At 38.7% G+C, this 25459-nt stretch overlaps 1 protein-coding gene across 4 annotated transcripts in view; it reads right to left on the bottom strand.

Moving 5' to 3' along the window:
- Positions 1-25459, bottom strand: part of Wwp1 (WW domain containing E3 ubiquitin protein ligase 1) — a 92182-nt gene that overhangs the window by 65236 nt on the left and 1487 nt on the right. For 2 of the 4 annotated variants that reach the window (XM_031366524.1, XM_031366526.1), the window contains exon 2: positions 8482-8577. The gene's annotated coding sequence lies outside the window, so the exon portion shown is untranslated. Of the gene's footprint in view, positions 1-188; positions 208-2483; positions 2652-8481; positions 8578-25459 lie in introns of those variants that run through there. The other 2 variants (XM_031366527.1, XM_031366528.1) reach the window with 2 other exon arrangements.

The raw sequence follows: 25459 nt of genomic DNA, 5'->3' as shown, positions 1-25459 counted from the left end.
AACTTGCTTTCCTCAGAATATTTTGTCATTTCTGTGCTCCCATTAGATCCTTTCCCTAAATTTAGGGACCAATATTCTAAAATCATCACACCCTCCTCACTTGGTTGGATTTTCATATAATATGTGTTGGAATGCACTCATGCATACATAGATATACACACCAAGGTAAGAGTTGCTTAATCACTCACTTCAATGCTCTCAGTCTGCAGATGAGAAAACAGACTTATGAATGACATCTACTTCAGAGTAATCAGCTGTCAAGATCATGTAAGAAAATCAGTCCTACACCACACTTATATAATGATAGGCTTTAAAAAAAACAGAAAATAGATAGTAAGAAAAGGATGGGTCAGACGGTTCAGTGTATGAAGGCACTTGAGGCTAAAACTGACAACTTTAGTTCATTCCTAGTATCCCATAGGCAAGCTTCTAACTTCCATATGTACAGCATGACATGTACCCCGCCCCCACATAAATAAATAAAAGAAATGGAGAGTGTTAGAGACAAAGACATGTTATCCTGATATGTATGCTGATAATGGCAGTATATGGACAAGAGACAAAAACTGGGCCTGCTACAAGGCGAAGAGAGTTCATTGTGAGGCCCCGACAAAATTCCATGAGAGGACCAGCAGCCCATTTGCATATACCCTCAGGAAAACACTCTCACTTGGCCACTGGAGTCACCCAAAATGAAGTGCAGCCTAACCTGAGCCTATAAGTAAGAGTCAAGAAAAATCCAATACAATAGTTGCTAACTGTCAGGAACTTTCAAAATTACAACTGTAGACTTTTTTTGTTTTGTTTTGTTTTGTTTCTCTGTGTAGCCCTGGCTGTCCTGGAACTCACTCTGTAGACCAGGCTGGCCTCGAACTCAGAAATCCACCTGCCTCTGCCTCCCAAGGGCTGGGATTAAAGGCATGCACCACCACTGCCCAGCTAACTGTATACTTTTTCATTCTAATTTTATCAATGGATGATAAAATAAAGTATGGCCAATCAAGAAGAAACTAGAAAATGATTAATCTAAGTTTGGAAAAAAGATAAAATTGATTTAAACATATTTTACTTTATAATACTTTCAGATTTACATTAAAATTGCAAAGATCCGGTTTACCTAGAGCCCACAACCAACTTCCCCTGTTATTTATACATTTACTTTTACTGTAAATGACACCTAAACTCTACAAACACTTGGGAGTGCAATGAAATCTTTAAAAAAAAAAAAAAGTTTTATGTGTTCGGTGGTTTTGGCTTGCATGTATGCGTATGTGCCACACAAATGCGGTGCCCATGTAGGTCACACAACGGTGTCAGACTCCCTAGCACTCAAGTCATAGATGGCCATGAGCTGCCATATGGGTGCTGGGGACGAAAACTAGATCCTGTGAAAAGCAACCAGTGCCCCTAAGCAAGGAGCCATCCCTCCAGCCCCAAAATGATGCTCTGATAGATGTCTACATTGTGGAATAGTTATACCGGAGTAAGCATATCTATTCCTTCAAATTTTCATTTTCTATTTTTGGTAATACATTCAAAATCTTCTAGCTTTTTACAACTAATATGTTATAGCTATCTATAGTCATTTACAGAACAGTTTAACTTACTTATTCTAAATATAACAGTATACACCAATTAACTTTGTTCTATCACACACACCCCATTCCAAATGAGCTAATCAATATCAAAGCTATTTTAACTAAAATTTCCAGCTCTCCTTAGTTTTCACCTTTTCTTAACAAGAGCCATAGAACAAGAGCTCCATAAAAAAATCACATCACATAAAAATACAACAGGGCTAGAGAGACAGCTCAGGGGTTAAGAGCACTTGCTGTTTTTGCAGAGGACCCAGGTTCAATCCCAGCACCCACCTAGTAGCTCACAACTGGCAATAACTCCAGTTACAGGGGAGCTAATGCCCTCCTCTGGTCTCCAAAGGCACTAAGCAACATTTGTTACACAGACATACATGCAAGTAAACACCCATATATATAAAATAAATTTTAAATTAAAAAATAATATAATATTTACCTGCTGTGTCTCCTTGTTTATTTGTTTGTTTCTGGCTGTATCCATTTATTAAGATTGTACTGTGTCTGAGTGTGTTTGTTTGTGGTACTAAGAATTCAATCTAGGGCCTAAACATATGAGGCAAGCACTCTACCAGAAGGCTACATTTTCCTTGTATTTTATTTGGTTTTGTTTTATGGTTCTGAATGTGAATCAAGAGCCTTGGCACATGCTCAAACATTAGCCACAGTCCAGAGCTTTTTTTTTTATTTTTGGTGGGTCTGAGATTACTTTTTAAATATCTTATGAAATGTCCCTAATGTACTGATCTTTTTAACTATTAAATTAAGGCTGCAGGATTGGAACAAAAAACAACCATAAAATAAGTTCTTTATTTGTAATTATGACTTTCTTATATTTATTATATATCAAAGACATGCTTTAGAAACATACTTATGACTGTTCATACTAACCTTGATCATGTCTAAGGAAATGTGTCTTATTCCACTACTGTACTTGCTCACCCTCTCTTTCCCATACTTTTGTTGTAGGAGGAACTCACTATGCTTCAAGTACACTAGAAGTAATGAGTTAGTATCTTCCACATCCTTGAAGACAAAGCATTGACAAGCATATTCTAACTGAAAAAGAATTTAAAATAAGACAGTCAACAGCTTGGGCTATATGGTGATAACCTATTTCAAAATAAACTAACCGCCCCTCACCCAGAAAACAAAACAAGAAAGGGAAGGAGGAAGAAGGGTAGGGAGAAAAGATGCCAGACCTTAAAAACTTGAAAGAAAATAATAGCTCATACGCATATTCCCAGAAAAAAGTACAAGACAGAAAATGACTTTAGCTTTCAAAACTAGCTAAAGACATGTATCTGGAATTTCAATAAAGACTACATTGTTTTAAAAGGAAACAGTATAAAGAAATTCACTCAGATTCCCAGCACTTTAGCTTTGAAGTATCAAAAGATTTACATTAAAAGTAACCAGAGAGAAAAAAGATTACATTAAAAACAAAAATACATAACACCTACAATGGCAGCAAGAATGCTTAGAAGGCAGATTGAACACTTTCAACAGAATGAGCTGAGCTACAACTAATTATGTAACAGGGGCTAGAAAGATAACTCAGTGGTTGCAGATCCAGGTTCTATTCCAAGCACCTACACAGTGGCTCACAACCACCTATAACTCCTGTTTAAGGAAATCTAATGTCCTCTTATGTCCTCCAATGGGCACAGGCACACATACAGTGTACCTATACACATGCAGACAAACCTTCACATGCATAAAATAAAAATAAATATTTTTAAAATAAAAAATATAATGTAACCACTACAAGTCTCTTTGGAGAGCACAGAAGACATGTAAAATCTGCTGAGATAAACCAAAAAAAAAAGTATTGCCAACAGAAGGTCTTTACTTCAAGAAATGAAAAAGGACAGCCATCAGAAAATAGCACAGATGTTCTTATTAAGTCCTGATTTACAAATCAGGTCTGGGTCTCTTTTCTGAAATAACTAGAGGCCTTCTTAAAAACTATTTTCTTAGAAACTTAGTCTGTTATAATTGACTACTGTACCAGTTGGTTTTGTGTATCAACTTGACACAGGCTGGAGTTATCACAGAGAAGGGAGCTTCAGTTGGGGAAGTGCCTCCATGAGGCCCAGCTGTGGGGCATTTTCTCAATTAGTGATCAAGGGCTTAGGGCCCCTTGTGGGTGGTGCCATCCTTGGGCTGGAAGTCTTGGGTTCTATAAGAGAGCAGGCTGAGCAAGCCAGGGGAAGCAAGCCAATAAGGAACATCTCTCCATGGCCTCTTCATCAGCTCCTGCTTTCTGACCTGTCTGAGTTCCAGTCCTGACTTCCTCTGGTGATCAACAGCAATGTGGAAGTAAGCTGAATAAACCCTTTCCTCCCCAACTTGCTTCTTGGTCATGATGTTTGTGCAGGAATAGAAACCCTGACTAAGACAGCTACATTAGAAGTAAGAACATGAAAAGCAGCAATAGTACCCAGCATACATTCTCAGGAGTGAGGATAAGATTCACAAAAGACAGCCTACCAGTCTACCAACAAGAGCCTGTCCATCTGTTTTGCTCTAATGTCTCCTGGGCTATCTCATACTCAGTTGTATGCTCTTTGTTTCTTATCTCTTGTATTTCTGATTAAGCTGTTTTAACACTAATCTTCCTTCCTTTTAACTTCAGCTGTTTTTCATTGCAACACCTATGAGCTACTTGCAGTTTTCACAATGGGCCCTTTTCTCTTACCTACAAAGACCCAGATCATTAATCAGTAATAGACATTCCTTTCAAAACCTCAAATGTGAAGCTTCTGATTACCCCTAAGAACAATGACTCTTGCTGGCACCTCCCAATCTAGTCCAGCAACTTCGTATGGTGAAAGACAACACCTGATGACTAAATAGACAGTAAGAAGCAGAAGAGCAACCATGGAACAAGCAAGAGAATGGAGCTACTTCTTTTTCTGTTTTAGAATTCTGTTCACTGAATAAAACATAATGGTAATTTTTCAAATGAAAAAGAAAACATGAGTTGGGCAGTGGTGGTGCACACCTTTAATCCCAGCGCTTGGGAGGCAGAGGCAGGTGGATTTCTGAGTTCGAGATCAGCCTGGTCTACAGAGTGAGTTCCAGGACAGCCAGGGCTACACAGAGAAACCCTGTCTCGAAAAAACAAAAAAAGAAAAAACAAAAAACAAGAAAAACAAAACATGAATGCAAGGATATTACATATAAAAGTTTGTGGACGACCAAAACAAAAAAGTTATGCTTAAAAATAAGTATATATAGATAGCACTATCAAGTGACCTAAGGAAAGGAATTTGAAGCCCTGAGTTAATTACACCCAATTAACACAAAGAAAACAATAAACTGAACTAGAAAAATAGTAGTAAAAGTATCCATAAAGAAAAGCTATTTCTTAGCACCTACCTGCTACCTAGCTATTTCCTCTGAACTGAACTATTATTAATCCTTACTGGGGGGAAGAGGGAGGCCCATTAGGACCCCAAAAGCTAAGAAAAGTTAGGCTTAGAAAACAAGGCTCAAAACTTGAGGAATTTTTAAGATTCACAAGGTCCCAATCAGTAAGGGACCCCTGGTCAGGGAGCTAGCTCTAGGAATGCAGCTTTTATAAGTTGTTACCTACGCTGCGGTGATGCAACTGCAGAGGCATTCGTGTTCTTCAACCATGCCCTTAAAAGATAACTCCAGTGAACCATTGGCTCACCAAGCTGGACTTGGATGTAATTGTTTCTTTGGTCTGTTGTCAGTGCCTTGCCTAGAAAGAATGGATATTCACTCACATCTCCCAGGAAAAGTAACAAAACAAGAGGAAATGAATGGCTTGCAAGATTGATGAATAAAGAGAGCCCTAAAACAGAACAATGCACATAAAAACATACCAATGTACCAGATGTCGCAATATATAAGTGAAAGAAGTTTGAAGGGCCCAAAATTGGAAGTCTGAGGGTTAGGGAGATAAAGTCAAGGGTAAGAAACCAAGTGGGTGGGCAGTCAAGACTGACTGGACAGTCCCAGCTAGCACCAAAGAATAAAACCCAGGCTACACTGAAAATGGTATGAAAAGCTGTAGGGAAATTTTAATTCCACAAACTGGCTGCTCTGGCAAAGGATCACATCCAAAGACCTAAAATCAAGCTGAATGCCACACCTTTAATACCTGTGGTTGTAATACGGACATTCCCTTGACATTACCATGTGAAGTTGAACTTCATATGCTCTTCTTGGTCAATTCTCAGTTTTATAATAAAAACACTTCTATACTTCTATTTTAAGTATAACCATCCTACATAATGAATACGACAAAATTCAAATCTATTCAAACATACCTTGACAAAAACCAGTTACATAAATTGGGCTGACTGTCATAATGGAGCTATAGTGTACAGAGAGTGAAGGAACTATAGCTGTAAGCAGTGGCATGCTGAATCTTGGAAATGTACCAGTGAGTGGGGGAGAGGCGGGATTTCTGGCTAGTAGCATCTTCTCCACACTCGGCCCTACACTAACACTTAGTACTGTGGCACAGGAATTCTCCTAATCCTACCAGCAAAGAAATAAGACGGGGTTTAGTTTGCTCAGTGGCTGCTATTACCTCATCTTTTGCTACTAATTTCCTTTGAAAATACCATGATTCTATGACTGAAAAAGAAAATAAAAAATGTGAGTAATTGTGGTTGGTGGACCTCAAAAGCTTGGTAAGCAAACACAAAATTAAATGAAGCACATTTGAGAGCTGCTAAGGTGTAAAGAGGCTATCAAATGGCAAGCTGTCACTTGACTTTTTTGCAATTATTTTCTAGTTATAAGTCTAAATTTACATCATTTACATAATGTGATGCTTCTATGTGGCCTTTTATATTTCAATGTTTGCCTTTAAATGTATAAACATTTATAAAAATCTGATATTTCTTTAAAGTAAAATACAAGCTTTATTTAAAAAAAAAACACTTTGAATAAATATTATAGTGGTGTGAATGAGAATGGCTTCCATAGGCTCATGTGTTTGAATACTTAGTCTCCAATTGGTAGAATGGTTTAGGAAGAATTAGGAGGTGTGACCTTGTTGGAAGAGTGTGTCTCTGGGGGACAGGCTTTAAGTTTTCAAAAGACTCACACTTTCCCAATGTACTCTCAGACTCCCTAATGGGGCAAGACGTAAGTTCTCAGTTGACACTCCAGCCACCTACCACTATGCCCTTGCTCGGTAGTACCAAAATATATGAACCATAGCCTTAATTAAACTCTCTTTTATACTTTGCCTTGGTCATAATACTTTATCCCAGAAACAGAAAAATAAGTAAGTAGAAAAGAAGTTCAAAAGAATTTTCTTTTTGTATTAAAAAGGAGAAAAAGTCAGGCATGGTGGCACATATCTATAATCCCAGCAGAGGAAAGGCAGAAGCAGTAAGAGTTTGATTTCAAATCTGAGGCCAGCCTGAACCAGAAAGGAAGACCTTGTCGAGGGGGAAGGGGGGAAGGTGACAAAAACAGATTCAACATGGCAGGCTGACCTGGGATGGAAAAGAAAGGCATGTACAATATGGAAATCGATCAGTTAGCTCCTTAACCCTGTTAGCAGTGATCTAGGTTTAATTTTGAAATGGTTGGCTCATAAATATTTATGTTTACTACCAGCTTCCAAATTTGACATATAATCTGGCATGTTCAAATAATATTTTTTCTTTTCTTTTTTCTGTGTGTTCGTGTGTGTATGTGTATGAGTGTGTATGTGTGTGTGTGTGTGTGTGTGCGCGTGGTATATGGTATGTGCATGTGTATGTAAGTTTCTATATATGTGAAAAGATGGTATTATGCATATGGCTGCCTGAAATTGACTTCAAATGTTTTCCTCAGTTGTACTCATTTTACTTTCTGTCAGCTTCTCACTAGACCCCAAGCTCACCAATTCTTGTTAGTCTAACTGCCTGGCTTACCCTGGAAAATCCCATCCCTTCCTCTCTAGGAAGCATTAGACAGCTGCCAAGTCTGCCCAGTTTCTACACTGGTTCTGGGGATCCGAACTCTGGTCCTCATGCCTAGACAGCACGTGCTTTATTTACTGACCTATCGCCCTAGCCCCAGCAATTCTAACAATACATGGAAGTCAAAAGTAGACAGCAGTCAGGGTAAGTCACTAATCTTCCTTCCAAGTGTGGTTTCTAAAGTCTATGGTGAAGACAAAGGGAACAGTAGAGCTCTCACCCATTTAATTAGTCTTCAATAAAGATACTTCTTTCTCTGAGTATTAAATGACACACAGGCTAAAAGTGTTGTTTTTTTTTTTTATTTAATGGTGGACTTAAAAAAATCAAACAATCAAAAACAAAGGTCTTCATTATTCCACTGGACAGATACTTGCCGAGATCTAAGACAAACATGCATCAGATTAGTTCTCTCAAAAAATTTGTAAGTTTAGAACACTACACAGGTGGGAACTTGATGCCAGCCTTTGAGAAACTGCTCATTTTTCTCTATCCTGACTTACCTGTCTATTTCTCTTTTCGTTTTACATAAATCCCCTATACATTCTAACCCACATAATCAAGAACACATACTGGAAAATATGATGAAATGATTAAAAATTTAACCTCAAGAAGTAAAATGCAGAGCTTCAGTTTTCAATTTTTTTGTTTACTTCTTTTGAGATGGGGTCTCTCTACATAAAGTCCTGGCTGGCCTGGAACTTGGTGTGTAAACCAGACAGGGCTCAAACTTAGACAGATCCAACTCCCTCTGTCTTCCAAGCACTGGAACTAAAGGTGTGCATCATGCAAATGTCTTAATTTTATAAAAATACACTAATTGATGTATATATGTATAAGAATTAATAATTGACATACACTTAGTTTGACTACATGCTACATAATTTCACTTAAATTTTCACTTAAAACAAAAAGGGTTAATCACTTACTGTGTATCAGGAACTGTGCCAGACACTGAGGATACAAAGATGAATAAAACACGATTTCTTCTGTCAAGGAGCTCATAGTCTGGTGAGGAGACAACCCTGCAAACACAAACAGTTTTCAGTGTGGCACAGAATACCAAGCATTTCCTCTAGAACACATGAAGGAAGTAGATAACCTTCCATCAGGGAGCAGAGGCATCACAGAAAAACAACCTGAAAATACAACGTAAACTGTAACTTATTATATATATATAATATACAGAATAGAATAGAATATATATATATATAAATTTAAAGAAGGCTTGTGCCAGATACAGTGGAACACACCTTTAATCCCAGCACTCAAGAGGCAGAGGCAGGCAGGTGAGTATGACCGCTACAATGTCTCAAAAGAGGGAAAAATTGTGTGTGGGTGGTTTGCCAGCATGTATATCTCTTGTGTACAAAATACATTCCTGGTGCCCATGGAGTCAGAAGAGGGCAGTACATCTCCTGAAATTGGAGTTGCCACATATATTCCAGGTACCCAGGGAGTCAGAAGAGGGCAGAACACCCCCTGAAACTGGAGTTACAGAAGACTGTACAAGGAATAGAACCTGGGTCCTCTGTAAAAGCAGCCATTGCTCTTAAGGACTAAGCATCTCTCCAGCCTTGCAATTCTTTAACAATATATTTTTATGTATGTGTGTGCATGTATGTATGTCACATGTATGATGATGCCTAGAGAATTACTTTAGATCCCTGAAACTGAACTATAGAAGGTTGTGAGCTGCCCAATGTTTGGAATCAAACCTGGGTACTGTACTAAAGCAGTAAGCTCTTCTGACACTGAACAATTTCTCCAGCCTCTGAAGTACAATTCTTCAAGACAGAATTACAGAGAGTTAACTGTATGGCTTGGGCAATGGTACAAGAGGTAAAAAAAAGCTAATAGAGAAATAAAATTCTGATTATATTGTGCATCAAACTATAGGTTTATCTTCATACATACTGAGATGATTCAATAATAAAATTGCATTTGGAATGAAAACTTTGGCAGCTAGAAGGCTACTACATTCAAAGGAGACTGAATAAGCACACTGGCACCATAAAAGCAGCACTGAGGACTCTGACCAGAGGACTATGCCATAAAAAAAAAAAAAAAAAAAAAAAAAAAAAAAAAAAAGAAAGAAACAAAATCTGAAACTAGGATTTTTTTCACTTCAGTGTAAATAGACAATGGTGTCATAGCAAGAGAGGCAGAAGAGGAGCAAATATAAGGAGACAAAACGTCACAAAGTTTACATGAGCCAGCTCTGTGCTCACGTGAACCAGACTTCATTTCCAGGGCTGCCACTTTGTGCTAAGCTATATTTCCCAGGGCTCACTTTGTGTATCAGCAGAAGAAAAGGAGCAGAGCCAGCCACTCCATGCTGTAAGGAACAGTACATAAAACACAGGACACACACACCTTAGGACTTTGATTCCATGGTGCAAAGAACCCACTTATCAAAAGCTAGTTGCTATTCTAATTTTGAAAAATTAGAAGCTTTTCATTTGAAGTATGATGCTCAAAGAAAACATTAAGATCCCTGTATCAGAAACAGCTAGGATTAGGTTGATGGAGAAGAAATATTTGGAGTCAGTTTATCAGAGGTATTAAACACAGATGGTAACAAGCTTGCTTGTGGAAGAGATACTCTGAAACAATTACTGAAAGGACTGAGAAAGAAGGGTGCTGATCAACCATCCCTAAGCAATATTAATACAGTGTTTTTCATAACCCACAGGGACAACATTCTGCATGTTATTATGACTATTCCCCAGACGTACTTGGTATGCAGCATATAAGAACAGCGAAAAACTATCAGGTCAATTCAAACGCAAGAACTTGGGAGAGTAAGCAAGGCAGAGAAACAACAAAGTCTGACTTCACCAAACTCTTCGACAAAGTAGATATTCAGCCAAGTAAGAGTAGGTTAAAATCTACGTGCCAAAGAGACAGAAACATCTTAGCCCATTTTGTCCAGTTCAACCCTTTGAAAATTCCACAGGGCTGTTATTCAGCTGCAGAGAATAAGAGAGAATCCTATATATAAGCAGTATGCCATATTTTTAGTAATTTGAAATTATAGACCTATCAAACCCTCCTGTAAAAACTGGGGGAAGAAAGCTGGGTATAGTGGTGAAGCCTTTAACCCAGTACTGAGGAAGCAGAGGCAGGAGTATCTCCATCAGTTCGAGGTCAGCCTGGGCAACTTAATGAGTCCCAGGACAGCCAGAGCTACATAGTGACACCCTGTCTCATAAAAATAAACAAACAAACAAACTTAAAAAAATAGAAGGGGGTGGGGTGGAGAAAGAGGAGTTTGTTGTTGTTGCTGAGAATGGATCTCACTCAGTAGCCTGACTGCCCTCAGATCCTGGGCACTAGCATTAGACCTTTCATTGACAGTTCTGGGAGGGCTATCTAATTACCTGCTTACTTCAGATGCTCTGATAAAGTCAAAGCAATAAAACAAAACGACACTCCCCTCCCCCAAAACTCAGATCAGATTAGAATGGCCTGAATTGTCTGTATATTCAGCATATACTCAGCACAGAATTCAGCCTTAGAAGGCCAATGAAATACTGTCACAGCTCCACAGGCCTGGATCAGTGAATGGGTATTCACAGTGATGGTCTAATCTGTAAGAATGGCACAAACAAAAAATAACAGAAAGTGATGTTCGGATTCAACAACAGTGAGTCTAGTTTTGGAAACAATATTAAGAGAAAGGAAATAACTCATTAATAAGATAGAGAAGAGAGCATCAAGTTCTAGGGAAGCTAGACAGGGAACTAGAAAGTTACAAATCCTGAATCACAGCTATTGCATCAACAACACAAAATTTAAAACTCAGCAAATATAAAAATGATAAATGTGAATGAACCTATCAGCCTCCCTAATACCCAATTTAACAACTCTAAAGCACACAAAAAATTATTTTATAAAAACGTAAACTATGCTGAATCCAAGAGCACATCAAAACCATCATTCACCATGATCAAATGGGCTTCATCCCAGGGATGCAAATTTGTTTCAATATACAAAAATTTATTAACATAGTCCACTATATAAACAAACTCAAAGAAAAAAAATCACGTGATCATCTCATTAGATGCTGAAAAAGCATTTGACAAAATACAACACCCCTTCATGTGAAAAGTATTGTAGAGTTCAGCAATTTAATGCCCATTCCTAAACATAAAAGCCATATACAGCAAACCAACAGCCAATATCAAACTAAATGGAGACATAATTGAAGCAATCCCACTGAAATCAGGGAAAAGGCTGCCCACTCTCTCTATATCTATTCAATATAATACTCGAAGTTCTAGCTACAGCAATAAGACATCAAAAGGAGATCAAAGGGATACAAATTGGCAAAGAAGTCAAGGTATCACTATTTGCAGATGATAGAATAGTGTACATAAGCAACCCCAAAAATCTTACCAGAGAACTTCTACAGCTGATAATTTTAGCAAAGCAGCTGGATATCAAATTAACTCAAATAAATCAGTAGTGTTCCTTTATAAAAAGGGTAAATAACATCCTTCACAACTGTCACAAATAATATAAAATATCTGGAGGTAATTCTAACCAAATAAGTGAAAGATCTATATGACAAGAACTTCAAGTCTCTCAAAGAAATTGAAGACCTCAAAAAATGGAGAGATCTCCCATGCTCACAGATTGGCAGAATTAACACAGTAAAAATGGTCATCCTACCAAAAGCAATCTACAGATTCAAGGCAATTCCCATCAAATCCCAACACAATTCTTCAAAGACATGAAGAGAGCAATTCTCAAACTAATCTGGAAAAAACAACAACAACAACAAAAAAAAAAACCAGAATAGAGAAAACAATACTTAACAATAAAAGAATGTCTGGGGGAATCACCATCCCTGACCTCAAGCTTCACTACAGAGCAATAGTGATAAAAACTGCACGGTATTGCTATAGAGACAGAGAGGTTGATCAATGGAATAGAATTAAAAACTCAGAAATAAAACCACACACTTACTGACAATTGATCTATGACAAAGAGGCCAAAAATAAACAGTGGAAAAAAAGAAAGCATCTCCAATAAACGGTGCTGGTCTAACTGGCTGTACTGGCTAGTTTTGTGTGTCAACTTGACACAGGCTGGAGCCTTCTGTTATCACAGAAGGGAGCTTCAGTTGGGGAAGTGCCTCCATGAGATCCAGCTGTGGGGCATTTTCTCAACTGCCCCTTGTGGGTGGTGCCATCCCTGGGCTGGAGGTCTTGGGTTCTATAAGAGAGCAGGCTGAGCAAGCCAGGAGAAGAAAGCCAGTAAGGAACATCCCTCCATGGCGTCTGCATCAGCTCCTGCTTCCTGACCTGCTTGAGTTCCAGTCCTGACTTCCTTTGGTGATGAACAGCCATGTGGAAGTGTAAGCTGAATAAACCCTTTCCTTCCCAACTTGCTTCTTGGTCATGATGTTGTGCAGGAATAGAAACCCTGGCTAAGACACTGGCAGTCTTTATGTAGAAAAATGAAAATAGATGCATATTTATCACCTTGCACAAAGCTCAAGTCCAAGTGGTCCTCCACATAAAACTAGATACATTGAATCTAATAGAAGAGAAAGTGGGAAAAAGCCCCGAACTCATTGGCACAAGTGGAAATTTCCTAAACAGAACTCCAATGGCTCAAAGAATTGATAAATGGGACTTCATGAAACTGAAAAGCTTCTGTAAGGAAAAGAACATAGTCAAAAAGACAAATCAGCACCCTACAGATTAGGAAAAAAAAAATCTTCATTAGCCCCACATCCAACAGAGGGCTAATATCCAAAATACATAAAGAACTCAAGGATCCAACCACCAAAAAAACCCAAACAACCCAATTAAAAAAATGGGGTATAGAACTAAACAGAATTCACAACAGTGGAATCTCAAATAGCTGAGAACCACTTACAGAAAAGTACAAAGTCCTTAGTGATCAGTTATATAGAATAAAGCAGGGAAAAAGATCACATCACAGGGACTACATAAAAGAGACAGGGAGAAAAAGAAACATTCAAAATCTCTCTTAGCTCTCAGAAACATTTTAACAAACTCTAAGTCAGCACTTTGACTCCTAAAGATCCAAATTCTGCATACACTTCCTAATGTTCAACCCTTCTGTTGTTCCTATCTCAGGCTCTCATGGCCATGGCATATACCCTCATCGCTCTAAGGCCTTCAGAGCCACACCAGTACCTCCCCATAATGGGCCTTTCTCTACATACAGCCCAGCAGAAGCTGTCCCTACCCCTGTGCTTCTTCCTTACAATCTGCCCACTTTCCTTCTCAGAGATGGCCCTCTGGGTCTTCTTTGTCTCAGGATATTTGCAGCAGTACCTTTTTACTTGCATGCACCCTACCCCGGACTACATTTCCAGCTGTCTTTTAGATTGCTTTTGTATAGTAGTGTTGTCTTTTTCCTTTCTTCAATACCATCATCAGAATGACCATGCGCAGGTGTGCCTCCCCCTCTAGTTGCCCCAGTTCAACTAAAAGAATCACTTGAGCCCAGGAGTTCAAATGCAACCTGGGCATAGTGAGACATTACATAAAAGAGAAGAGGTAAATTATCATCATAATTTTTTATAAAGTATGCAAATTAATCCCCAAATCCCTCCTCTAAGAGTCATCAGTTTAGAAAGCACTATTTTCTATTAAAATAAATATAAAATCCTGATTAAATAGCTGAGACAGGGTACTTAAATAAGAAATGGATGACAGAACACAGAAATTTTTAAGCTTAGAATTACTTCACTGAAAATATGACTTATCTCATAAAACAAGGCATATTAGTTTACCACCCATTACTGCACCAATTTAACTCATAGCTGTTTCATTTTATCCCATTATTTTCCTCAATCACACTTTTAATTTTTTACTTCACAGCTCTATTTACAAAAGTTGCCAAAAAGGATTCTGGTGGAATCCTTGGCTAACATCAAGGCACTGAATATTTAATTTATACTCTTGTTTGGAAACTCTGAAAACAATATTCTAGAACACCACAAGATGGTGATATTGCACCATAAAGAGAATGTTTTAAAAAGTTACTTTTTTTTTTTAGCCAACTCAAAATAAAATAGTTTAAGTCCTTTCTAAGAAAGGACATAAAAAGTATGCATGCTTTGTTTATTAGAAAACACTAGTCAGAAAGGAAAATGTACTCAAACTTAGCAGCAGCTCGTACAGCTTTTAGCCTAAAGGAGTTTTTAAAAAACCCTAGACTAAAAAAAAAAAAAAAAACCCAGGCCAGTGGCTGGGCCTGGGCTGACTTCCTCCACTGACCAACCCTACCTACTGTATCAGCATTATCAAAATGGCCAGTCGGCATAGTTTTACCAACTGTGTCTAACAATTTCTCCAATACTTAATTAAAGAAGTGATTCCTATTTCTTCCTTCTTTCTTTTGGTATCATTCTTTGTTTTAAAGACAGGGTCTCAAGCTCAAGCTGGCTCCAAACTCAGCAATCTTCCTTCTACTTCATCCTCCAGAGCATTGGGTCACAAGTGTGAGCCAGCATGCCCATACCCAGCTCAAATTCTTTTTTTTTTTTTTTTGTCTTAAAAACACTGATGATAAGTTTCAGTTATATCAACAAGAGATTACACCTGAATAGTGTTTAGTACTGAAAGCTAGGTACTTTCTTTTGTCCTAATGTGTTATTTCTCAATATCTTATAATATGCAATATTGTTTTCAGAATGGTTAAAAACTAACTTTAAAGCAAATGCACATTTGGTAATTTTTTTTCTTGCCTTATTGAGCACTGTAGAAAATAGATTTCCCACTCAAATGTTACATGGTATCAATTTTTAAAAAATGTTATTCAAGACTAAACACATCAAAAGTTTACTTCAAATCTGAGACTAGATTACTGTCCAAATACTATTATTCTTGGGCACCCGTGGGGAGATACCTATATCCACAGATGTGGTGTCCACTAAATGCAATGGAGCAATATCTGTATAAAATTACACACATCCTACCGTACATTCTAGTCACTTGTAGATTTCCTATAAAATACAACGTAAATCCTATGTAAAATACTTGTTATGATGCACTATTCTGGAAATAAAAGATGAGGGGGAATCATGAATACGTTCAACACACTAAGAACTTTTTCTCAAATATTTTCAATACAAGGTTGCTTGACCCTGTAAGTGAAGGACCTACAAATATGGAGGGCTGACTGCATTTGCTGCATCATGAAGCAGCAGAAAGCATTGTCATGAGGACTTGGAGCTGAAAAGGAGCTTATAGGCAGACAAAGAAAGTCAGGAACACAAAGCCCTGAATATCCACCAAGCCCACCCCTGCTGATGAGGTTAGTACTATTCCAGGGTGCAAAGAACCCTCAGCTATCAACACCAAAACTATGATTCCCCCAAATATTTCTTGATTATTTTTAAATGTATTACAAATTCTAATTTACCACAATTTGCACAGCCATGATCACAATTTACCACAAAACTCACAGCCTAACCTTGAATTCCAAAGTGACATTATTTAGTTTCAGAAAAGTATGTTGTGGGAAGTTAACACAGAAAACAGTTTTCAATTTGGACATACCCGAGTCCAACCTCTGTTCTCCTATTTGTATATATTTAACTCCAGTTTGTTTTATCTGAAGAATGAGGTTACGAATGCCAAACAAGGGAAAAGGCAAAACACTGCTAATACCAACCCTAGTTAAGTGGAAGAAGAAGAAACTCTGCCTGGAGTCAAGAATACAGGAAATGCCTAGGAGGTAGAAGAAGTGAGATCAAGGCTAGCCTGGGCTGTGAAGCAAACACAGTTTGAAAACAAACAACAAAATACAAAGAAAGCAATCTTAAGGTAATTAAGAGCTAGTCAAATAAGACATGCAAATTATCTATTATTTATAAATACTCTCCTTAAGAGTTTTAAAGCATACAGTAATATATAACTTCTCACTAAATAATCTTCACTCTTGGAGAAAATTAGACAATTACATAACCAATTAAAAAGCTAAAAATACGTTCCTGGAAATAATGTTATCTTTACTACACTTAAAATATAGCAAAAATACAATGCATTAGCACAAAGTCATAAGAACTGAAAGTCCCTCTTACTTACTTGCTTGTCAGAACGTATTTTAGTAGTAAAATCTGGCTACTTATCATCATTGCCTACTCACACTTCCCAGACTGCTGAAGCTCAGGTGCTGCCTCAGACCTTCACTACAATTTTATATAAACAGTATGTGGAATGCACTTGCTTGATCAATTGCTTGCATGCTTTTTTGGGGGAGAGAGGTGTATACATATGAGTGTAGAACATCTGCATGTATGTATATGTGTACACCCTTGGCCAGAGGGCATTGGTTGTCACCCTCTATAGCTCCTCTGCCTTAGTCTCTTTGCTGTTTCCAACTAGGCTGGTAGACAGAGAGCTGCAGTCCTTCTACCTCGACCATGCCACCCCACACACCTAACACTGGGGTTAGAGATGCAGACAGGTGGGCCTTTCTATAGGGGTGCTCGGGACGAGTCCATGTCCTTAACATTGCACAGCTAAGCTCTCACCTACTGAATGGTCTACCAGCCCATCTTCTGAAACTACATCATGAAACAAATCTGAATCAGTGAATGAAAATATAGTACAAACATCCAGTGCATGCTAAATGTCAGGCTTACGTCAGCATATATTTCTATAAATCAGATGCTAATATTCTCAATTTCATATGAATAGCTAACAGACACAGTTAGATAAAACTCCTTAAGTCAGGTTTACAGAAGCCCTGTCATGAGTAAAATGAGTACCAGAACTCAAACCACGACTTGTATTTCTTTCTATAAGGTCTGGGCTTTTATTAGATTATACTTAAATATAAATTTAAATTGCAAAGAAATTTTTAAAATATATAATTACCAAATTTTTCAACCTAGGAAAATAAAATTTCCAAATATAATGTATATCTTGCATTCTGAATATCTACATCTAAATACTAACATATTTTACATATCACAGGACAAAAAGAAACTGTCTATTGTCATCGCCTTCTCCTCAGTGAAACACAAAAACAATGGGCTCCTCCAACTCACTCCAGCTTACAAGGCAGCAGGGCTGTCTGGTTTTCACCACTGTGTATACTTGCAGTAATCTCTGCTTATGTTTGTTTCAACCACACTTTTGGCTTTTCCAGGAGCTGCCCCCCAAAGTAAAAGTCTGTTGTTACAATGTAAGATCTGACTGGGGCTGGAGAGATGGTTCAGCAGTAAGAGCACTGGCTGCTCTTACAGAGGACCCAGGTTCAGTTCCTAGCACTCACATAGTAGCTCAGTCATGTGTAATACAGTTCTAGGGGATTTGATATCCTCTCTGGTTTCTGTGGACACTCAGCACTAGGGAAGCAGAGGTGGGTAGGTCTCTGAGTCTGAGGCCAGCCTGATCTACAGTGAATTCCATGACAGCCAGAACTACATAGTGAGAACTCCAAAAACAAACAAACAGAATTGTTTTAAATCTGTTTGAATTTGGTTGGCCACAGAACTAAGGAATATTTAAGGGACAGAGAAGCAGGCAGTCATTACCAGAAAGTAAAAACGTTTGAAGTTTTCCATTTTTATTGACTTGAAACTTAAACCCTTTTTCATGATTTTTCTTCCCAAGTTAATGTCCTTATGCTAAGCAATGGCTTTTTCCCAAAAGACAAACCACGCCCACAGTTAACCTACTTTCTATCTAAAAGCACAAATTCCAATTTTGACACACTTCAATCAAAGTATCTATTTCTGAGTTGCCTTGTCTAAGCTAAGTAAAACACAGTAAGACTATCTAACAAATTATTATAATATCTAATTTAACTCTTTCAAGATTACATTTAGAAAAAAGGAGGAGGAGGGGAGGGGAAGGGGGAGGAAGAAGAGGAGGAAGAGGAGGAGGAAGAAGAGGAGGATGAGGAGGAAGAGAAGGAAGAAGAGGAGGAGGAGGAAGAAGAGGAAGAGGAGGAAGAAGAAGAGGAGGAGGAAGAAGAGGAGGAAGAGGAGGAGGAAGAGGAGGAGGAGGAAGAGGAGGAGGAAGAAGAGGAGGAAGAAGAGGAGGAGGAAGAGGAGGAGGAAGAAGAGGAGGAGGAAGAGGAGGAGGAAGAGGAGGAGGAAGAAGAGGAGGAGGAGGAAAAGGAGGAGGAAGAAGAGGAGGAAGAAGAGGAGGAGGAAGAAGAGGAGGAGGAAGAGGAGGAGGAAGAAGAGGAGGAGGAAGAAGAGGAGGAGGAAGAAGAGGAGGAAGAGGAGGAGGAGGAGGAGGAGGAGGAGGAGGAGGAGGAAATAATATCTTCAGTCAAATGAATTCTTTGGTAGGATGATGTTTCAACATGGAGGCAAGACCATTTTACTTGCTTAGGGCTGTAAGCCCTGTGTTTCAGCTTCCTGTAGTTTGTATCATATTTTTGAAAATTACAAAACAACAGGAAGGTTCAGATGTTAAGCTCTTTTTATTTATTTTTCACATGGTTAAGAAGGAACATCTTATCTAGAAAAACAGTCACATTAGGATCCCAAATTACAGAGTCAGTCTCTGTCAACAGTTAAGGCTCCCAAACAACCTTCTCAAGACAATATCCTAGACCCTGGAAGACAGGAAAAACTTAGATGCTTTGGAAGCATCCCCTGGCTGTTACACAGAGCCTACATCTGGACCAACTAGTCCATACAGCATTAACCTAATGATGATGTTAACAAGTTGTGGCCCCAGGTTGTGGAGCCTAATCTTTGCCAACTGATATACTGCCAGCCTATTCAGTTGGGATCTTTCCCACAATAATTCTTACTCTTTTTACAACTTATTTGTTCGCCTTAGAGGAGATTTGATAGACACTTTTGTATACACCAAAACTAACCTCCCACTGTCCTTAAAAAATGAGTGGACCATGGTAAACTGCCTACTAGTTTGAACTATCAACTTAATACTTCATTACAAGGAATAACAATTTATGGGCTTATAATATTGAAGCTACAATGATTTCTACTTTATTAGTATCCTTTTGATCATTCCTGAAAAGAACCCAAAAATGCAGACATTCTTTCTGTTTTGCAGTTGAGGGAATAGAAGCAACATTGCAAGTAAACAGCACAGGCAGAGGTCAGAATAGCCTGGCTGTCTGTGGCTCTTACCTCCTACATCAGGAGAGCTTCTGCTTTTAAAGACTGCAAGAAGAGAGCAATCTACTTTGTCCCCCTTTTTGTGGCTGATTTATTGTTTGCTTGTCTTTTTTTTTCCCCAGATACCTATCACATGTTGGCCTCAAACTGGAAATCCTCTTGCCTTGGCCTTGGAGTAAATTACCATGCTTGGTTTACTTGTCGATAACTACACAAAAGAAGATCTTACAAGGAGAAGGCTCACTTCCCTAATTCTCCCCACCCTGACTTAGCACATTCAAAGAGCAGGGCATATTGGCAAGTTAGAACGGATTTATAGCCAAGGTATCCTGCTTCAAGTCAGGACTCAACTATTTGCTTCCACCCACCTTAGTAATTATAAGTGTACCAAACAGCTATCCAAAGAACCTGTTTTCTTTAGTTAAACAAAGCTACAATACCTGTACTTCTGTTAGTGTTGGGACAGTTTTTAATGATCCACATAATTAAGGGGCAGGAAGAATGCCAAGAAATACCTTAATATAATTCCACCCGTCTCTACTGACTCCAGCCTCAATCGTATTTCTCAGCACAATCACCAAACTCCTTCAATGTACTATTTTTTCAGAAACATGCAAATTTATTTGCTGTAGGCTGTAGGGGCTAGATTTTGAGAACAATTGTTTCAGTGAAATGCATTACTAATCTACAAAAATACAAGCCAATAAAAACTAAACCTTCATTTCCTTCATCTCAGTTAATCATGCCATCACTTAGTAGCTAACTTGAACAATGCAGAAAGATACTAGGAAACTGAGACAAAGTGCCTGGAGGATTAAAATAATGAGAAAAGCCTAGCCAGCTACTGATCACTTCCATGTATGGGGAAGAAAGGTATCCACTCCTTCAGAAAAGACTCCAGAGACTCTAGGATTCTACAGAGTACTTTCTCAACTATAAAGACATCCCTCAAAGGTTTATACCAACTTTTCCTTTTTTGTTTTAAAGATTTAAAGAATCAAGAATGGTCACGGAACTCTGCTCCATTGGGTCTCATTTCATCACAAGGGGTGAAAGGATAGCTCTCTGCTTACCATAGACCACTCTCTACATGGGGTAATGTCCAATCAACATATGAAACTGGTTAATCTAACTGAATCAATCTGGAGTCATGGGGTAGGTTCTTTCTTAAACTCCAATATTCTCAAAAAGATGTAGTCAGTCCTCGCTGCTACCCCAGCATGTCATATGTAACTGTAGAGCATTCTGCTTCTATGAAGCCCAGCCTTCATGTATGCTATGCAAATGTTCACAGACTGCACTACATTGCAATCTGGATTAGTTACTTTTTTCAGGACAAAATATCTAAGAAAAACAATGTAGGAAAAGAAGTGTTGGTTTGGGGCCCTCCTTCACAGCAGAGATCACGGCAGCAGGAGCATGCTCCAGCTGGTCACATTGCACCCTAAGTCAGGAGGCAGAGAGCCTAGCTCGCTTTCCCCACTCCAGACTCTGAAATATGCTGCACACATTCAATGTCTTCTCTCTTAGTTAAATCTTTCTAGAACAAGGTCAGACACACCCAAACGTGTGATCCTAGACTCACACAAGTTAATAAGACTAACTGGCACACAAACATTTCTAGCCAAGGACAGAACCAACTGCTCAATTCTACCTGTGCACTTTAGACTCAACTTTCTCTCTGGCAGGCCCAGCTCAAAGTTTTGACTGTGGAAGGAGTAAGCAGCCCTTATAAGCTTCAGCTTCCAGTCTTTTACATAACTGATGCCGTTCTTATGTAAACCCTGTCATCATCCATTACAAGGTAGCCCCAAATGGATCCAAATGCTCCCTGTCCCACCATAGGCCAAAACTGTGATTTCACCAGAACAAGACAGAACTGATTCTCTCCCAGTCCCAGGAACATGCCCTTCTTAAGAAGGCCTGGTTCCTTCAGCATTTGTACTCTTCAGAGTTCTAAACTACAATGTAAAGCTCACAGCCCTATTACAAAGGCCTCATGGAGATAAAGGGCTACAAAGAGAGGAGTGTACACACCCCCAGCTGAAATGTCAATTAGCTATGAGGTACAAACCCAGAAAGAGTCCCAAGATGGACAACCTGAAAACAAATAAGACAGCTGTTTTCAGTGACTTGGTGTTAGGGTTGTTTGTTACAGAGCAATAGAAAGCTGAAACCACATGACTGGGCTCCTTGTACGTCTACATGACTTGAACAAATACCCCAGGAAAAGAAGTGTCATTAATTTTACTTTCCGAACATCAGCAGATAAAGTCTGTGTGTTTCTTGATGCCAGAGACTCTACTGAGCTCTAAGTTCTAGAGAATAAGTTTCAGGTATACTGTCTCAAAACTGTACCCCATACACAGTAATGCTACACACCACACAGTGATGCTACACTTAAGAAATGTCAAGGCTAAATCTACATATGCTGTTCTTCACGGTGACTTAGAAATTGTCTGACATATTGCTTTAAAAACCCATACACTAAAGATATTTACATATGAATACCAATTGAACTAAGTGCCTTTAAACATGGAAGGGGTAATATCTAAAGTTGAGTATACAATGGTAAAAATCATAAAATATCAAAATATCACTTTGGAATAAGATTCTGACTTATATGCCCCCATGCACAAAATAAAATGAAAAATAAAACTTTTCTAAGACTATGCTTTCATATATAAGATAATCAAACTTAATCTTCAAAACCAGAAATAAAAATCAACAAATTTTCCAAAGTAAATTGACATCAACATTTTACCAATGTTTCTTCCAGGGAGGATATCCATCTTTGTATAGTTGCTTTATCCTTGACTATAAATATCCAAATTACCAACCAACAGCCACATCAAATGAAGTTACCATGTCAACACAAAGAAAGCAGCAAATACTTCTAACAGGTAGTCCTCATACATCTTATAACTTCAAAGTTCCACTGTAGGCTCATGATCAGAAATTTGGCAGGAAAAAAAATAAGGAATTAAGAACAAAAAAATGTAGGTTTTAGCTCTAATTCTAATTTGGGCTGCTAACTAGTCATATAGGACCCTTTTACCTTTAAGGTGTCAATGAACTACTAGATTAGAAGATGATGGTTTTCTATCTACCCACCTAATTCTCAAATGTCACAGGAATCACAGGATAAAGCAGAAAAGCTATCATAAAAAGAATGAAAAATATCATGGTCATGCCATGAGCTAGTCATCTCAATGCCAGCAACTTGAGGAAAATCTATGTGTTTCTGCCAGGCATTCTTCCACTTGTGTTGGTGACCAGCTCCTTGGACACTGTTTATAATGGGTAGTTTCCTGGGTTTTCCACTGCTCATTATAATTACATCATATTTTTATATGAAAAGTAAAACAATTCTGCCAGGTGGGCTGACACAGGCCTTTGGTCCCACTTCCTGAGAGGCAAGGCAGATAGATCTCTGTGAGTTCAAGGTCCATACAGGAAGGTCTAGGCCAGCCAGGGTTATATAGTGAGACCCTGTCTCAAAAAAAAAAAAAAAAAAAAAAAAAAAAAGTAAAACGATTCCAATCTTCCCAATAATTATGAAGTCAAAGTTTCTATAATTAGAAAAGAAACCAACTAATAACAGAGAGACATCCCTTCCCCCAAAGAAACAAGTTTATATGGGTGCAGAGAAATCAACCCTTTACTAACCAAACTATGTCTTAATTACCCTCTTGAGAATTAGCTACTTAATCCTTTCTAGAAAACTGACTGAAAATGAATGCTCATTTGACTCCTTCCATCACATGCCACCTCCTGAATGAAGGACAGGCACATTCTTAAAGCAGAGAGGAATAGAAAAGGCTAAGGTGCCCTTCAGGTTTCTTCTTCCACTGGTAGTGCCTCTGCCATCTCTTCCCTGATTCCCACTCAGGAGCCACACAGACAGTAATAATTAACACGTCTGACCTGATCTTGCTATCTGTCCTCCACCTACCCTTACATCCCTTGGCTTCACCACTTCTCAAATACACAAAAGGAAAGACGAGTGCAGAGGTTCTAATGAAGACCTAAGTGCCAAGAGTCGCAAAACCTTAACTGGAAGGAATTTCCTGGAACCACTAATTCTTAACTTAAAAGACATTAACTATATCCAATCAACAGCAATCAGTTGTGCTCTTCTCTTCAGAGAAAGAAGAAAACCACCACTGTTCACAAACTCCAGATTCTATATTACCACTTGCAAGGAGCCTTGTGACAAATGAATTAAACTCTTGGGCAACTTTGTTCCATGATATAACAATAACTTAAATACAATATTACGGAATAAATTTCTCTGTGAAGTGTGAGCCACAATACAGTGGATTACTGTCCCTAGGTACTTCCTAGAGTATACTTCCACAGTGAGGGCCTTAACTTTCCAGTAATTCTGAAAGCTGCCCCCAGCACAATACAAGGACATGGGTTTCATGCAAGAGCTTCATGGACTTCCCTAAAATCACATCCATAAAGCATGGCTACGCATGACCTCTCAATAGATCTCAATAGATTTCTTTAGTTTCAACAAGGGTTCGTACCCTCCCAAAGCCTATGACCATTCTACAGGCCTGCTAAGGAAAACACTTCTAGGCTACCATGACTTTCTCTATGGACATGGGTCAGAATCATTATTTTAACTTTTTAAAAAACAATTATTTCACCTGGCCATAGTGGTGCGTGCCTTTAATCCCAGCACTCAGAAGGCAGAGGCAGGTGGATCTCAGTGAGTTCAAGGCCAGCCTGGGGTACACAGTGAATTCCGAAATAGCCACAGCAACATAGTAAGACCCTGTCTTCTAAAAAAATAATAATAATAATTCATGGAGGGAAGAGGATGTGTTTGTGTCACTGTACAAGTATGAGGGTCTGAGGACAACAACTTTGGAGGGTAGATCACTTCTCTACCAAGGGGGGGATTTTACGATCAAGCATAGGTCACCAGGCTTGGCAGCAAGCACCCTTTACCCACGGAGTCACCTTGCCAATTATTTTAACTTTAACCTGCTTACCAAATTCTATTCTACTTTCCTGTCCTTTCCACTTGTTCAGACCCTTGCTATGTGTAATCACGGAAATCCTGGGGTAATTTGTGACTTTCCAGGTTCCTCTGACCTCAGTTCACACTATACAATGCCACTAGATTAATTGTTCTAAACAAAGGTATAAAATTGTTTCTTAAACTCAACAGTCACCTGTGAGCCCCACACTGCCTAGGAACCTGAAATTCATCTGAACTTAATAACAACTCGTACGCCAACAGTGGTAACGCATCCTTTAACTCTAAGGCTGGGAAAGCAGAGGGAAGGAGAGCTCTGAGTTCAAGGCTAGCCTGATCCACAGAGCGAGCAGTTCCAGGCCAAGTCACACCTACATGGCAAGACCTGTTTCAAAACAAAGCTAAAGAAAGAAAAACAAAAAGAAAAATCACTTTGTTACTGGTCTTGGTTTTTATTTCAAGTTTTCTTACCCTATATCCTAAATCCCACAGACTCCGTCCAAATCCTCTTAGACCCCTCTACATGAACTACCTTTTTTCCCTGTTGACTTCTCGTCATCCTCCATGTCATCATCATCCTTCAGTCCAGTATCTTTAAAACATGAAACCCCTTAACTCATCTGAGAAGTGCCCTCTCTGAATCGACTTGAGACAATTTTTATATTTATGAAACATACACAGACAGATACACACAAAAGTATTCTGGGCATGGTGGCATAGACCTATGATCGCAGAGGCAGGATGATGGGAAGTTCAAGGCCAGACTGGGAGCATATAAGGAGCATCTGTATATAATTCCTACACACACAGCTCC

The sequence above is a fragment of the Mastomys coucha genome, unplaced genomic scaffold (genome assembly GCF_008632895.1).
Source record: "Mastomys coucha isolate ucsf_1 unplaced genomic scaffold, UCSF_Mcou_1 pScaffold14, whole genome shotgun sequence".
Lineage (NCBI taxonomy): Eukaryota > Metazoa > Chordata > Mammalia > Rodentia > Muridae > Mastomys > Mastomys coucha.
The sequence above is the reverse complement of the archived record's forward strand: the minus strand, read 5'-3'. Positions and strand labels throughout refer to the sequence as shown.